Raw genomic sequence first — 16389 nt, forward strand, 5'->3', positions numbered from 1 at the left:
GTTGTTTGTTCTCACTTATTGTAATGGGTCGACAAACCTGACCCTCAGACTACAGGTATGCCCCAGTGCTTTGAAGCTGATTGATCCCTTTGGTTTTCTATTTCTGTTCTGGCAGCCCGGGAGACAAATGAGAAAACTTAACTCCTTTTCTTTTTCTTTAGTAATTCCCGAAAATACTCTGATTCGGACGTCACTTTTTACCAACAAGTGACTGTTTCTAACTCTGAAAACGCCCAACTGCTTAAGTAAGCAACCAGCTGTGGAGAGAAATCGAGTCTCAAGTCAACTGAATGAAGTCCTATCCTTTAAGGTATTCAGGGTTTTCGGGGACCTTGGCTTTGCTTTTGTCTTACTGTGTTCCCTTGCCCATGTTTCTTCCCTTCTCAGTTTTAAAAGTCCGCGAAAGTGTGAATTGTTTTCACTCTGTGCGCCGAAGCTTCATTGGATCCCAGAATTTTGCTGGGTTTCCTGTTTGGTTTTCCCAAGTCCTGCTTTGCTCTTAGGCCAAGGTTCGCCCAGTTGCACGACCGCTCCGTAACACGTGAGGGCGCTGTGCGGCTGCAGTTTCCCTTTGAGTTGCGCTGGGTCTGGGGAAGGCTACTCTTTCAGGCACTTACAGGTAACATTCAGCTATCAAGACCACGGGGAGCAACGGCTGACTTCTGCAGTAGCCATGTTGTGATAGCTGACTTTCGCGGTAGCCATGTTGTGATAGCCCTGGGGGCCTAAAACCAGAGGGGGGACGCTAGGAATAGAAGAGGCATATGGGGGTACTTTAACCGTGAAGGTGTGGGAAGCCTGGTTGTCTGTGGATCTGAGGGTGGCTGGTAGGCTTGAGTGGCTCCACAAGAGGGCCAGATGTTCTGGGAAGCTGAGGGAGGGCTGGACCCGGAGAGCAGCCACGCCTCGTGCTGTGACAGACTGGGATGTAAAAGTCTTAAAGGCCAATGGCTGTTTCCAAAGTCAAGTTGTCAAACATGTTGAAGGATAATGCACTCTTTTTACAGGGGTGACTAGTCTGGAAAACCAGGAAGTCCTGAGCAACAGAGCCTGTCCTTGTGAGACTAAATGATTGGGGGCTGGTGGGAACTTCCAGGTCCTAGGATACTGGGGAGGGGTCCTATTCCCTGGGTACCATCTCTCCAGTGAGCATTCAGTGGTAGATGCCAGGGGAATAGAAGCTACAATTGGTGTGAAACTGTTTTGGGGCTGAGCAGTTACCCCCTAAAGGGACATGGGCACAACATTCATGTTTGTGGGGGACAAAATGGCATGGCTATTCCTCAAACCACAATAATGTACCTTAGGAGCCTGGGGGTGATGGAGGAGGAGACACAGCTACAGACATTTTTTTTTGTTTTTAAAATTTTTAAATTTAATTTTAAATTTAAATTTAAATTTAATTTTATTTGACAGAGCAGGTGAGCACAAATGGGGGAGGGGCAGAGGGAGAAGCCAACTGACTGAGCCACCCAGGCGCCCCTAGGTACAGAATTTTGCAGAGCCTTTTCAAGTATAATCACCAGGGATCTCTTTATTCCAGGTGTGTCAGAAGGAAGAGGTGAGCGCAGGCCTCGGAGCTATTGATGCTACCTAAAGCAAGATCCTGAGGAGGCTCCGGCCCAGGTAAATTACCCTAATTCCCTCCATAGCCTTTCACTTTTTCCTTGCTTTGGGTGGGCATACATTTATTGTTCTAGCCGGGTAGTTCTTTCCAGTTTTAGTAATAGGTAAAAGCCCTTCCTGAAGGCTGGCAAGGCTAGGGGTATCCTGGAAGTATAATTTTAATGAAGACTTGTGACATTCAGATGTGAAAGATCAAGAGCAATGAAAGCATGGGCAACACTTTGATCTTTTTTAAAAAATATTTTATTTATTTATTTGACAGAGAGCAGAATGAGAGAGAGAACATGAATGGGGCAGGGAGGGACTGAGGGAGAGGGAGAAGCAGACTCCCCACTGAGCAGGGACCGCATGTGTGGGGCTGGATCCCAGGACTCCGGGATCATGATCAGAGCCGAAGGCAGATGCTTAACTGACTGAGCCACCCAGGCGCCCCTGAAGAATTTTTTTAAAAGGGTTTTATTTATTTATCTGAGAGAGACAGAGAGAACAGGAGGGAGAGGAAGAGAGGGAATCTCAAGCAGACTCTTGATCTCACGACACCAAGATCATGACCTGAGCTGAAACCAAGAGCTGGATGCATAATTGACTGAGCCACCCAGGTGCCCTAAGAATTTTGTAAAAGGAGGAAAGTGGAAGGAAATAAGGCAAAAGCCCTGGATTATATAGAGTCTTGTGGGCCATGGTAGAGAGATGGGAATTTCTTTTTAAGTATACTGTCAAGTCATTGGGAGGGTTTAGGTGAGGCATGCTATTTGATCTACGTGGTGGAAAAGTCACCCTGACTTGTGCAGGGGTGAGAATGGAATGGGACCAGTGGGGAGGATTCGGCACTAGTCTGTCAGATGGTGGTAACCCCGGTGGATGTGATGTATGGCAGTGAGAAGTGGATCTAAATTTGAAAACTCTGAAGCTTGAACTTCATGACTACTGATGCATTGACTGTGGGATGACTGATGAATCAGGCTAATGCAAATTTTTGGCCCCAGCAACTGGGTAGATGGTGACATTGGCTGAGATGGGTAAGGCTACGTGTGTTTTGGTGGGTATTGCAGTGGGATCCTGGAGTTTCTTTGGAATGTGTTGATTCCGACATGCTTACATGTGCAAAATTATATACTACAAACTCACTGAGGTCGAGGGCAGCCATTTATCTTTGTATATTCAGCAGGGACTAAAATGGGAGAAATAACTATTTTTTTAAGATTTTATATGTTTGAGAGATAGAGAGGAAGCATGAGTGGGAGAAAGGGCAGAGGGAGAGGGAGAAGTGGACTTCCCGCTGAGCAGGACTCCCCAACGCAGGGCTCATCCCAGGACCTTGGGATCATGACCTCAGCCAGAAGCAGATACTTAACCAACTTAGCCACCCAGGCACCCCAAAATAAGTATTTCTGCCCACCCCCCATCCCCTGCAGTAGCAAGGCCTCCCCTCCCCATCTTTTGTTTTTGGATTATCTAGTTTTCCTAGTGTGTAACTTTAATTCTTTCTTGACTCGTTCTCCACAGGATTGGGCCCTTGTCAATTAAATCATGGAGGCTTCTTTTTAGTGTATTGAAATATCTGTATGTATTATGAGAGGGTCTAGATTCTGGGGCTTCCCTAAGGAATCAGCCCATGACTCCCAGCTGCCCTAGGCACAGAGCAGGTGACCCCAGGATTATCGTGCTTTGCTCTATAAGGTTTTTTTTGTTTGCTTGCTTTTGTTTTTTACTGGAGCAGAAGTGTTCAGTTAGATGCCCTCAATCCCAGGGACTCCGGCTTCTATTTCTGCTACCTGACTTAGTAGGAAAAACTCTTCTTCCTCACATCCATAAGAAGCAGTGAAGATGTGCAAACTATCATCAAGTCTGCTACCCAGAGTGGTGGTGCTAAAAAAGGCGAGAGATTTTTCTGAAAAATCACATGTAGCTCTGTAGACATTGCCAATTTGGGCTGATAGAAGAATCTGCTCTACAAACTTGCTCGGAATCGTTACAAACAAGCTATCTTGGAAGTACATTATTTAGTTGCATCCTTATTTTTTAAATATTTTATAGAAAATAGCACTTCTTTATTACTTTTAGATAACTTTCTATCATTACTTCATTACTGATATGTGAAGTTTTTTTTTATTCACTGTTTATGCACCACACCCAGTGATCCATGCATTAACGTGCCCTCCTTAATACGCACCACCTCACCAAACTCACCCAAACATCCCACCCCTCTCCCATCCAAAATCCTCAGTTTGTTTCTCAGAGTCCACAGTCTCTCGTGGTTCATCTCCTCCTCCAATTTCCCCCAACTCCCTTCTCCTCTCCATCTCCCCATGTCCTCTGTGTTATTCCTTACGCTCCACAAGTAAGTGAAACCATATGGTAATTGACTCTCTTTGCTTGACTTATTTCAAGCAGCATAATCTCTTCCAGTCCCGTCCATGTTGGGTATTCACCCTTTCTGATGGAGGCATAGTATATATGGACCACATCTTCTTTACCCATTCGTCTGTTGAAGGGCATCTTGGCTCTTTCCACAGTTTGGCTACTGTGACCATTGCTGCTATGAACATTGGGGTACAAATGGCCCTTCTTTTTACTGCATCTCTATCTTTGGAGTAAATACCCAGCAGTGCAATTGCAGGGTCATAGGGTAGGTCTATTTTTAGTTTTTAAAGGAATCTCCACACTGTTTTCCAAAGTGGCTGCACCAATTTGCATTCCCACCAAGAGTGTAAGCAGGTTCCCCTTTCTCCACATCCTATACAACACTTGTTATTTCCTGTACTGTTGATTTTGGCCATGCTAACTGGTATGAGGTGGTATCTCACTGTGGTTTTGCTTTGACTCTTCCTGATGGCTAATGATGATGAACGTATTTCATGTCTCTGTTAGCCATTTGTATGTCTTCTTTGGAGAAGTGTCCGCTCATGTCTTTGGCCATTTTTTGACATGATTATCTGTTTTATTGAGTGTTGAGTTTGAGAAGTTCTTTATAAATCTTGGATATCAGCCCTTTGTCTGTAGTGTCATTTGCGAATATCTTCTCCCATTCCGTGGGTTGCCTTTTTGTTTTGTTGACTGTTTCCTTTGCTGTGCAGAAGCTTTTTATCTTGATGAAGTCCCAAAAGTTCATTTTGGCTTTTGTTTCCTTTGCCTTTGGAGACATGTCTTTTTTTTTTTTTTAAGATTTTATTTATTTATCTGTCAGACGGAGTTCACAAGTAAACAGACAAGCAGGCAGAGAGAGAGGAGGAAGCAGGCTCCCCGCTGAGCCTGGAGCCCGATGCGGGGCTTGATCCCAGGACCCTGAGATCATGACCTGAGCTGAAGGCAGAGGCCTTAACCCACTGAGCCACCCAGGCGCCCCTGGAGACATGTCTTGAAAGAAGTTGCGGTGGCCAGTGTCAAAGAGGTTACTGCCTGTGTTCTCCTCTAGGATTTTGATAGATTCTTGCCTCATGTTGAGGTCTTTTATCCATTTCAAGTTTATCTTTGTATATGGTGTGAGAGAATGGTCAAGCTTCATTCTTTTATACATAGCTGCCCAATTTTCCCAGCACCATTTATTGAAGAAACTGTCTTTTTTCCACTGTGTATTTTTTCCTGCTTTGTCGAAGATTATTTGACCATAGAGTTGTGGGTCCATATCTGGGCTCTCTACTCTGTTTCACTGGTCTATGTGTCTGTTCTTATGCCACTACCATGCTGTCTGGGTGATCACAGCTTTATTATAAAGCTTGAAATCCAGCAATATGATGCCCCCAGTTTTGTTTTACTTTTTCAACATTTCCTTAGCAATCCAGGGTCTTTCCTGGTCCCATACAAATTTTAGGATTCTTTGTTCCAGTAGTTGAAAAATGCTGGTGGAATTTTGATCAGGATGGCATTGAAAGTATAGATTGCTCTAGGCAGTATAGACATTTTAACAATGTTTATTCTTCCGATTCATGAGCATGGAATGATTTTCCATCTTTTTGTGTCGTCTTCAATTTCTTTTGTAAGTGTTCTGTAGTTCCTCGAGTACAGATCCTTTGCCTTTTGGTTAGGTTTATTCCAAGGTATCTTGTGGTTCTTGGTGCTATAGTAAATGGAATCGGTTCTCTAATTTCCCCTTTTGTATTTTCAATTAGTGTATAAGAAAGCAACTGATTCTGTACATTGATTTTTTTTCCCCCAAGATTTATTTATTTATTTATTTGATAGAGATCACAGGTAGGCAGAGAGTCAGGCAGAGAGAGGGAAAGGGAAGTAGGCTCCTTGCTGAGCAGAGAGCCCCATGTGGAGCTGGATTCCAGGACCCTGAGATCATGACCTGAGCTGAAGGCAGAGGCTTTAACCCAGTGAGCCACCCAGGCACCCTGTACATTGATTTTGTATCCTGCCACATTACTGAATTGCTGTATGTGTTCTAGTAGTTTGGGGGTGGAGTCTTTTTGGTTTTCCACATGAAGTATCATGCCATCTGGAAAGAGAGAGAGTTTGACTTCTTTGCCAAGTTGATGCCTTTTATTTCTTTTTGTTGTCTGATTGTTGTTATGACGTCTGGTACGATGTTGAACAACAGTGGCAAGAGTGGGCATACTTGTCGTGTTCCTGATCTTAAAGGGAAGGCTGTCAGCTTTTCCCCATTCAGAATGATATTTCCTGTGGGTTTTTCATAGATAGATTTGATGAAGTTGAGGAATGTTCCCTCTATCCCTATACTTTGAAGAGTTTTAATCAGGAATGGATGCTGTATGTTGTCAGATGCTTTTTCTGCATCAATTGAGAGGACCATGTGGTTCTTCTCTCTTCTCTTATTGATTTGTTCTATCACATTGATTGATTTGTGAGTGTTGAACCACCCTTGTATCCCATGGATAAATCCCACCTGGTCCTGGTGGATAATCTTTTTAATGTACTGTTGGGTCCTATTAGCTAGGATCTTGTTGAGAACCTTGGCATCCATGTTCATTAGGGGTACTGGTCTGAAATTCTCCTTTTTGGTGGGGTCTTTGTCATTTGGGGATCAGGGTTATGCTAGCTTTATAGAAAGAGTGTGGGAGTTTTCCTTTTGTTTCTGTTTTTTGAAACAGCATCAGGAGAATAGGTGTTATTTCTTCTTTGAATGTTTGGTAGAATTCCCCAGGGCATCTGTCAGGTCCTGGGCTCTTGTTTTTTGAGAGGTTTTTGATCACTGCTTCAACTCTTTATCCGTATTGGTCTATTCAAGTTGTCAATTTCTTCCTGATTCAGTCTTGGAAGTTTATAGGTTTCCAGGAATGCATCCATTTCTTCTAGGTTGCTTAATAATAAGTTATATAACTGTTGATATATATAACTGTTGATATGTATAACTGTTGATAATAATTTCTGATGATTGTTTCTATTTCCTTGGTATTAGTCGTGATCTCTCCCCTTTTATTCATAATTTTATTAATTGGGTCCTCTCTCTTTTCTTTTGGATTAGTTTGGCTGGTAGTTTATCAGGCTTACTGACTCTTTCAAAGAACAAGCTTCTGGTTTTGTTGATGTGTTCTACTGTGTGTCTAGTTTCTATCTCCTTGATCTCTGCTCTAATCTTGATTATTTCCCTTCTTGTGTGTGGGGTTGGCTTAATTTGTTGTGGATTTTCCAGTTCTTTAAGTTGTAAAGAGAGCTGGTGTATTCTGGATTTTTCAATTTTTTTGACTGAGGCTTGGATGGCTATGTATTTGCCCCTTAGGACCACCTTTGCCATATTCCATAGGTTTTGGACCAATGTGTCTTCATTCTCATTGGTTTCTATGAATTGTTCAAGTTCTTCTTTGATTTCCTGGTTGATCCAAACATTCTTAAGCAGGGTGGTCTTCAGATTCCAAGTGTTTGAATTCCTTGCAAACCTTTTCTTGTGGTCAAGTTCTAGTTTCAAAGCATTGTGGTCTGATAATATGCAGGGAATAATCTCAGTCTTTTGGTATCAGTTAAGCCCTGATTTTGTGACCCAGTATGTGGTCTATTCTGAAGAAAGTTCCATGTGTGCTCGAGAAGAATGAGTTCTGTTGTTTTAGGGTGGAATGTTCTGTATATATCTATGAGGTCCATCTGGTCCAGTGTGTCGTTCAAAGCCCTTGTTTATTGATTTTCTGCTTGGATGATCTATTACTGAGAGTGGCGTGTTAAGATCCCCTACTATTAATGTATTCATATCAATATGACTCTTTATTTTGATTAACAGTTTGCTTATGTAGTTGGGTGCTCCCATATTGGGGGCATAAATATTTACAATTGTTAGATCTTCTTGGTGGAAAGGCACTTTGAGAATGATGTAGTGTCCTTTTTTTAATCTCTGACTACTATCTTTAGTTTAAAATCTAATTTATCTGATATGAGAATCACTACCCCAGCTTCCTTTTGGGGCCCATTGGCATGAAAGATAGCTCTCCATCCCTTCACTTTCAGTCCAGATCTATCTTTAAGTTCTGTGGGCAGGCAGCATGTGGACCGGTCCTGTCATGTTATCCAGTCTGCAACCCTATACCATTTTATGGGAGCATTTAGGCCATTCACGTTGAGAGTGATTATTGAAAGATACGTTTTTATTGACATCATGTTTCCTGTGAATTCTTTGTTTCTATAGATTGTCTCTGTAAATTTCTGTTCTATGTCACTTTTGGGTTCTTTCTTCTTTTATAGAAACCCCTACCCCCCTTAATATTTCTTGTAGTGCCGGCTTGGTGGTCACATACTCTTTTAAACCTTGCTGGTCTTGGAAGCTCTTTATTTCTCCAACCATTCTGAATATCAGCCTTTCTGGATAAAGCATTCTTGGCTGCATGTTCTTCTCATTTAGTACCCTGAATATGTCTTGCCAGCCTTTCTGGCTTGCCAGGTTTCTATGGACAGGTCTGACGTTATTCTGATGAACCTTCTTCTTCACGTAAGGAATCTCTTCCCCCTAGCTGACCTCAGAAGCCCTTGTCTAAAATTATGATTCATGACTTTCACAATCAAGTGTTGTGAGATCTTTCTAGATTCTTTGATTTTGGTGGGTGTTCTTTCTGCCTCTAGGATCTGAACACTTGTTCCATTCCCCAGACTGGGAAAATTTTCATCCATAATTTGTTAACTATATCTTCTAGTCTTCTTTCTTTGCCGTCCTCAGGGATCCCAATAATTCTGATGTTGGAACTTTTTATCGCATAATTTATTTCCCTAATTCTGGCTTCTAAGTTGCTTGGTCCATGTCTCCTCCTGATCCTTTTTCTCTATCGGTTTGTTCTCTAGATCACTAATTATATCTTCTGCTTTGGTTACCCTAGTTGTTAGTGTATTTAGATTAGATTGGATCTCATTGATAGCATTTTTAACTCCTGCCAGGTCTGCTTTCACTTCCACCCTTAGAGATTCTATGTTGTCACTAATGGTTTTCTCCAACTTAGACATTGCCTGAATAATGGTTACCCTGAATTCCCTTTCCGACATACTGCTTATGTCCATACCCAATAGTTCTGATGGGGAGGGCACAGTCTCTGAATTTTTCCTCTGTTGGGTGTCCGTCCTCCTAGTCCTTTTGGTGAGAGGTGGTTGAGGGAATGTATAGCTGAATATATCAACCACAATCCAGGTAAGGTGCACCTAGGCTAGGTGGTTGCCACAGGTGAATTAGGCAGTTTTTAATTCAAGGCTGGTGGGTGACAGAAACTCCCTTCTTCTTCCCATGATGATGTGAGACAAAATCTGAAGTATTTTTTAAAAAATTGTTATATTGTTGAGATTCTGGGGAGTATCTTTCTTCAGTATGATTTCTGTCAGCAGGTTGCCTTTGGGCAGGAGCTGCCGCTCTTTGCTGGGTCTCCACCCTGCCAGCTGACCAAGCACAATTTGGACTCACCAAGTTTCTACAATCCTGTGTTCCAGTTCCTTAAAGCAAAACTCTCTCTGCTCTCTATTCTTTCCACCCACTCTTTCCAAAGGAAAGCTCTGGTTGTATCTTTAAAGGTGAAAGACTTTTCATGTAGAAGCACTTCAGCTTTTCCTTTGCCCCCAATCAAATTGGCAATATTTGGCCATTCCAGTATGCAACACGAGATCGAGGAATAAGCCAGAAGCTTGCTGTCACTAGCTATATTTAGGTATAACATTTAAAAAAATGCTGTAGTGCCCCATCCTGCCCTTCTGAAGGTCTGTTCCTCTGTGCATTTGGCAATAGAAACTTTGGGTCCTTGTCCCGTGGACCATTTTGGCAGTCTGAGTTCTGTGGGCAGTTCAGAATCATGTGTGTAAAGGTCTAAATAAAACACATGGGATTTCAAAGAAAAGAATATCACAGGGACTGATTTTTAAAAAAGCTTCTGACAGAAAAATATGTACGTGAATACATTAAACAAGGCAGTACAGTTTATTTATTTATTTTTAAAGTTTTATTCATCTAAATAATCTCTACAGCCAACATGGGGCTTGAACTCATGACCCTGGAGATCAGGAGTCTTACACTCCTCCAACTGAGCCAGCCAAATGTCCCAAGACAGTATGTTTTAAGCAAAGGCAAATTCAAGTTGAAAGACAACAGTGTGAAGGCTGCTTAGCTTGAATCACAACATTTTAATTTCTTTTTTTAAAAAAGATTATAATTATTTATTTGACACACAGAGAGAGGTCACAAGTAGGTAGAGAGGCAGGCAGAGAGAGAGGGGGAAGCAGGCTCCTCGCTGAGCAGAGAGCCCAATTCGGGGCTTGATCCCAGGACTCTGGGATCATGACCTGAGCTGAAGGCAGAGGATTAATCAACTGAGCCACCCAGGTGCCCCTTGAATCACAACATTAAATTAAGGTGGTCTTTGGATAAGACAATATGCATGTCCTATTGGACAACCAATGAGTTCTAATTTTCTTGTTTTAATGGAGTGCAGGGTTGAAAAATGTCAATTCTACAAATTGTTTCCAAAGGAATTAGAGCATCTCTAATTCATATTGCAGGGTAAAAACACTTATTCCCCAAGGTTTTTTGAGTTAAATTCCAATTGTCTTAAAGCATTCACACTAAGATCAATAGGCTCTTTTACAACTCAACAATAGAGAAATAACCCAATTAGGAAATGGGCAAAGGATTTGAATAGACATTTCTCCCAAGAATATACACAAATGGCTAATAAGCACACTAACCATTTGAGAAATGGACATCAAAACCACAATGAAATACCATTTCACACCCCCTAGGGTGGCTGAAAAAAAAAGAAAAAAGAAAGACCACAACAAGTATTAAGGAGGATGTGGAGAATTGGACCCTCAAGCATTGTTGCTAGGAATGTAAAATGGCATCACTGCTTTGGAAAACAGTCCGTTCCTTTAAGTGTTCAGTATAGAAGTACCATGTGACCCAGCAATTCCACTCCTAGGTGTGTATCTGAGAAAATTTAAGTGTCTGTCCTCACAAAAAACCTGTACTTAAATGCTTATGGTAGAATTTTTTCATAGTAGCAAAAAAGTGGAAGCAACCCAAATGTCTGTCAACTAATGAATGGATAACCCAAACGTAGCATATCTGTACTGTGGAATATTATTCACCAATAAAAAGGATTAACCTTGAAAACATTAATGCTAAGGGAAAGGAGCCAATCACAAAAGGCTGTATCTTGTGTATTTCCACTTGTAGAGACAGATCCAGATAAACAAAGTAGATTAGTGGTTACTAGGGTTCCTGGGGGGTGAGGGGAATGGGGAGTAATTGCTAATGGGTATGGGATTTCTTTTGGAGGATAATGAAATGTTTGGAAATTAGTGATGGTTACACAACCTTGTGACTATGCTAATAGTCACAACTGAATTGTATACTTGTATACAATGAATTGTATAACTGAATTGTATACTTAAGTTAATTTTTAAATTCATGGCTTAAATCTCAAAGCCATTATTTAAAAGAAAACCAATAGATTATCTTTGGCTAGGCCAAATTCTTTGATTTATTTTCAGATTTAGGAAAAGATTATGGACCCATGGTTTAAGTTTACCACCAAGAAAACATTTTTGAAAGGGTTTTGCAGGGCTTCCAAGTATTAACAGTTGTGTTTTGTCAAAGAAATAGAATTGAATTGCAGCTATATCTTGGTTAAAGAACTTCTAGCATTCCAGTAATGTAGCCTTCTGTGTCTTCCTGGAAAAATTGCTTTCATGTGATTGGTTTTCATGCAAAAATTGTTCTTTTTTAATATGGGGTATTTTCACAGAATGATATATGAATGCCCTCCCTAAAATAACTCATATTACCCTAGTGCATATCTTTACTTCTTAACTGTGTGCAAGAAGGGGTGTTTGGCCAACTCAGTTGATAGAACACTCGACTCTTGATGTCAGGGTCATGAGTTCAAGCCCCATGTTGGGCATAGAGCTCACATACATACACACACACACACACAACTCATGCAGACACACACAATTATGTGCAGAAAAAAGTGTAATAAGAAAAACGTGTTATTCATCACATTTACACCGTGTATGACCTGTGTCAGTACATCATCTGTTAAAATGTATTAAATTTACCTCAACAGTCAGATTTGTTTGAGCTTGCCTAGTATATCCTTATAGTCAATGTACTGTCTGTTAGAAAAGTCCTGCTGACTTGTGGGCAGTTGTGTTTTCATTTGAGTGTGCTAGTTTTGCAAAAACTGAAGAAGAATGGCTTCCCACCTTCCAGATATGGATTGAAAAATAATTGTAGATAGGGAGTACTGGAAAGCAACATGGCAGTCTGGTCATCCATGAAATGGCTTTCTACTTCATCCTTTAGTAGCTGATAATCTGCTCGACCTGGTGTCAGGCAACTGCCCAGCTGCCTTGTGCTAATATCTGCAGGCACAAAGACAGTGATCATGTGACATCTGGTGGCTAGTCTAATTACTATCGTAATTTTGAGGTGGTGATAAACACAGATTTGAGATCTACAACAGGGTGATATGGAATGAAAATAGCTCATTTCTATTGTGACAAATTCATGGATTCTGCGAACAGTGTAGTGGTTTGAGTATATTAGCAGAAAAGAGCACTGAATTTGAGTTAGAGGTTAAGAAAAATAAAGCTGAATACTTTCCCAAATTAAGATTCCATGGATATTATAAGACTTTGGGTCCTGAAATTCAGAATACCTACTGAAAGACTGATTGCTTATTTGGGCCTGGGGCACATGGGTGGGGGTGACCCCCACTCTGGCAGTGTATTTTATAAGGCTAGTTAATCAGATAAGTTACTGTGTCAGGCCTGAGATTTAATTACATGTTTTCAAAGGCTCTGTGACCTTGGGAAAGATCTCTGGGACCCATTTAATGCATTAAAAAAACAACAATAAAAAGTTGTTTTGAGGTCATTATAGGTTCATGAGAAATTACAAAAATAGAACAAAGCCTCCTGTACCTAATGGTAGCATCTTCATGTAACTCTAGTCTAGGGCCAAAGTCAGGAGAGGAACATTGGTACAATTCTTTTTCACGAGAATACTTGGGATTTGATCGGGTACCTTGTGCTCACTTGGCTGCAGCCTTGGACTTGTCCATTCTTTGAGTGGAACTTTGTCTTCCCTGAGAGGCAGGGAACAGCTGAAAGCAAGTAATTGTGCCCCAAATAGAGCACCCTGGGGTCTTAAGAATGCCTGCCTCCTGCTCCCAAGATGTCCTGTGAAAGTGGACTGCTGACATTTCTGGCTGGGCTGACTTAAGTTCTGGTTCCTGTGACAGCCTGAGCTCTTCTGGAGTATGAGTTGCTCAGGAAGAGTTTCTCAATATCTGAGTATATACCGGATAATACCTGGCAGCCTGTCCAGGCAGAGACCTGGATGCCTTTCTGAGTACCCTCTGCTTCATGGAGCACCACCGAACATTTGTTTTGCCTTGGTAAACACTTCATATGCGAGCATCGAAATCCAATGTAATAGTCTGTCTCAGCTACTAGACATAATAACTCTTGAGAAGCAGGGGACCATCTTAGTCCTCTCTCTCCTTGTGCGGTAGAACTACTTGAAATCTCTGGGAATGTGGGGATGTATATTAGCAGAAAGCCAAAGTTGGGCCTTTTGTGTGGATTTCTCTCTTTTAAAAAAGATTTTATTTATTTATTTGAGAGAGAGTGTGTGTGAGAAAGCAGAAGTGGTGGGGAGGGGAGAGGCAGAGGGAGAAGTAGACCCTCCCCAAAATGAGCAGGGAGCCTGAGACGGGGCTTGGTCCCAGGACCTGGGATCACGACCTGAGCTGAAGGCAGATGCCCAACTGACTGAGCCACCCAGGTACCCCTGTGTGTATCTCTGAAGGAATATATTCCTTCTCAACTGCTTAAAGGATCTTCTGAGGGGGTGCCTGGGTGGCTCAGTCAGTTAAGCATCTGACTTGGCTCAGATCGTGATCCTGGGGTCCTGGGATCAAGCCCTATGTCAGGCTCCCTCCTCAGCGGGGAGTCTGCTTCTTCCTCTCCTTCTGCCCCTCCCACCACTGGTGCACACTTAATCTATCTCTCAAAAAAATAAATAAATAACATCTTTAAAATATCTCCCAAGGCTTTTGACCTCATTTTCCAGATGCCCTCTGGAATCCAGGCTATGACTATGGCTGTGTTGTCCCATCCCCTTGGTGTGAATATGGTTTTTGACTCAGCTGGAGAAATTTGAGATGTGGGAGTGGTGGCCACATAGGAAGGGTGCTTAAAACAGTCATGTAGTTCATATTAAATGGGCTACCTCAGCCTGCCTAGGAAGAGTCCACTGAATGAGCCCTCGAAGATGGTATTAACATTTTCCTGGGGGAAGACTGTCCCCTGACTATTCCTGCTTCCTTTCCTGCAGCTCTCTTGGTGTTCCCTTTGTGAACCAGCAGCCTTTTCTCAAGGAGCCACATGTTACTTTCAGGTGTTCTGAGATTATGCTTGTTCTGAGATCTAGGGCTTGCTATGTCTGTTTCTGTGACCTCTTTGAGATTATTGAAGGCCAAACCCCTCTGCTGCCTTTGGTATTAATCATGCTGATAGAGATGAGTAGACTACCAACACCAAGCCCTCATTTTGCTTCTGCTAGATCACGGGGTCCTGTGTCAGTGCTGTGATCGGAATGCCATGTCTGGATCATGGGTGAGTCGGACACTAGCTAAGCCAGCATTCTCCTAATGAAGAATGATGATCTGATTATGCTTTGTACCACAAATACACATTTTATATCCTTGTTCTTTATTTTTTAAAAGATTTTATTTGTTATTTGAGAGAGAGAGAGAGTGAGTGAGCATGAGCAGGGGAGAGGCAGAGGGAAAAGCAGACTCCCCGCTGAGGAGGTAGCCCAGCATGAGGTCTGATCCCAGGACCCTGGGATCATCACCTGAGCCCAAGGGAGTTGTTTAAATGACTGAGCCCCTCCCCCCAGGTGCCCCATATATTCTTGTCCTTTACATCAACTTTGTTCCTACAGATACAACATCGTAAAGGACATTACTCCTACCAGAATACTAGTTGTTATTTTTCTTAGTGCTTATCATTTTGAGTTAAGGATACTAAAAATTAATAGTATGTTTTAGCACCCTTCCAATGCCAAGTGAAATTTGGTGTGAGTGCAAGAATTCATAAGGTCATGGCAAAATCATTTTAACGTATTTTTTTTAAAAAAGATTTTATTTATTTATTTGACAGAGATCACAATTAGGCAGAGAGTGAGAGGAAGAGAAGCAGGCTCCCTGCTGAACAGAGAGCTTGATGCGGGGCTTGATCCCAGGACCCTGGGATCATGACCTGAGCCGAAGGCAGAGACTTTAACCCACTGAGCCACCCAGGCACCCCTATTTTTTTAATTCAAATAGTTCTAGGTCCCAGGGTAGAAATAGTCTAACTCATAAGAGGATGGTGACCTCATTAGCCTGATGGTGTTGTGGATGTACTGGATGCACGGTAATGCTTTACAAATAACTGGTCCTCTAAAGCAAGGCTAACCATATACCCAAGGAAAAAATGTATAGGCTCTTGGTAGTTTAAAGTCTAGGAAGAATTAAATACAAATTGAGAGTTGGAGAGAGGGTTCTCTAGCCCCCATGTGGGAAATCTTGGTACTGGACTAAGGCTTCATGTCCAGTGCATCTCCCATGGCTGAGTCCGGTTTGTTCCTGAAAACATGCTCATAGCAAAATTTGGGAATGAAGAGTTGATCACTTTAAATGGGAAAAATGTGTTATCATTCCATCCCCAGTCCTAGTCCGTTTCCCCCAAGTTCCACCCAAAACAAAATAAAACAAAGTCCTGAGTACTTGTAACAATTCATAAAGGATTTGTACGCGATAGCATATTAAACTGCTATTTCTAGTTACTGAACGCCTAATGAATTCATTAGCTAGGTGTACTTTTTTTCATTGTTCAGCAAATACAAATTGTTTACCTTTGACATTGCAACAAATAGGAAAAAGATGCATAAGACTTGGCATTATTGCCCATAGACTTCCTTTAAGTAGGCTTCACGCCCAATGTGAGGCTTGAACTCATGACCCCAAGATCAAGAGTCAGAAGCTGTACTGACTGAGCCAGCCAGGTGCCCCTCCCATAGATTTCTTGCCCTAGTCTTGCAGACTTCACTCTTTTGGCCTCTGTGAACACTGGCCCCTGGTTGGGTTTGGCCAGTGGAAGACACTGGTGAGAGATCAGAGATGGGCAGGTGGGGAGAAGCAAGAAATGAGTGTATTTCCCCTCTCCTTCTCTGTTTCAGGGGTGCCTTTGGCAGTGGTTCCATCTCTTCCTGAGACATAACTCTGGCTGTAGTGTCAGCCTCTGCCAGCTGACCTTGACCTAGTTTCAGCTTCTGCCAGCTCACCTTGACCT

General features: G+C 42.1%; 1 long non-coding RNA gene across 1 annotated transcript; it reads left to right on the plus strand.

The window, feature by feature from the left end:
- The first annotated feature begins 23 nt into the window (after positions 1-23).
- Positions 24-14643, plus strand: LOC122897127. The gene is made up of 4 exons (XR_006382472.1): positions 24-55; positions 162-310; positions 1544-1626; positions 14615-14643. It is a non-coding gene; the product is annotated as an uncharacterized LOC122897127 (long non-coding RNA).
- The last annotated feature ends 1746 nt before the right edge of the window (positions 14644-16389 follow it).

Source organism: Neovison vison, chromosome X (assembly GCF_020171115.1).
Source record: "Neovison vison isolate M4711 chromosome X, ASM_NN_V1, whole genome shotgun sequence".
Taxonomy (NCBI): Eukaryota; Metazoa; Chordata; class Mammalia; order Carnivora; family Mustelidae; genus Neogale; species Neogale vison.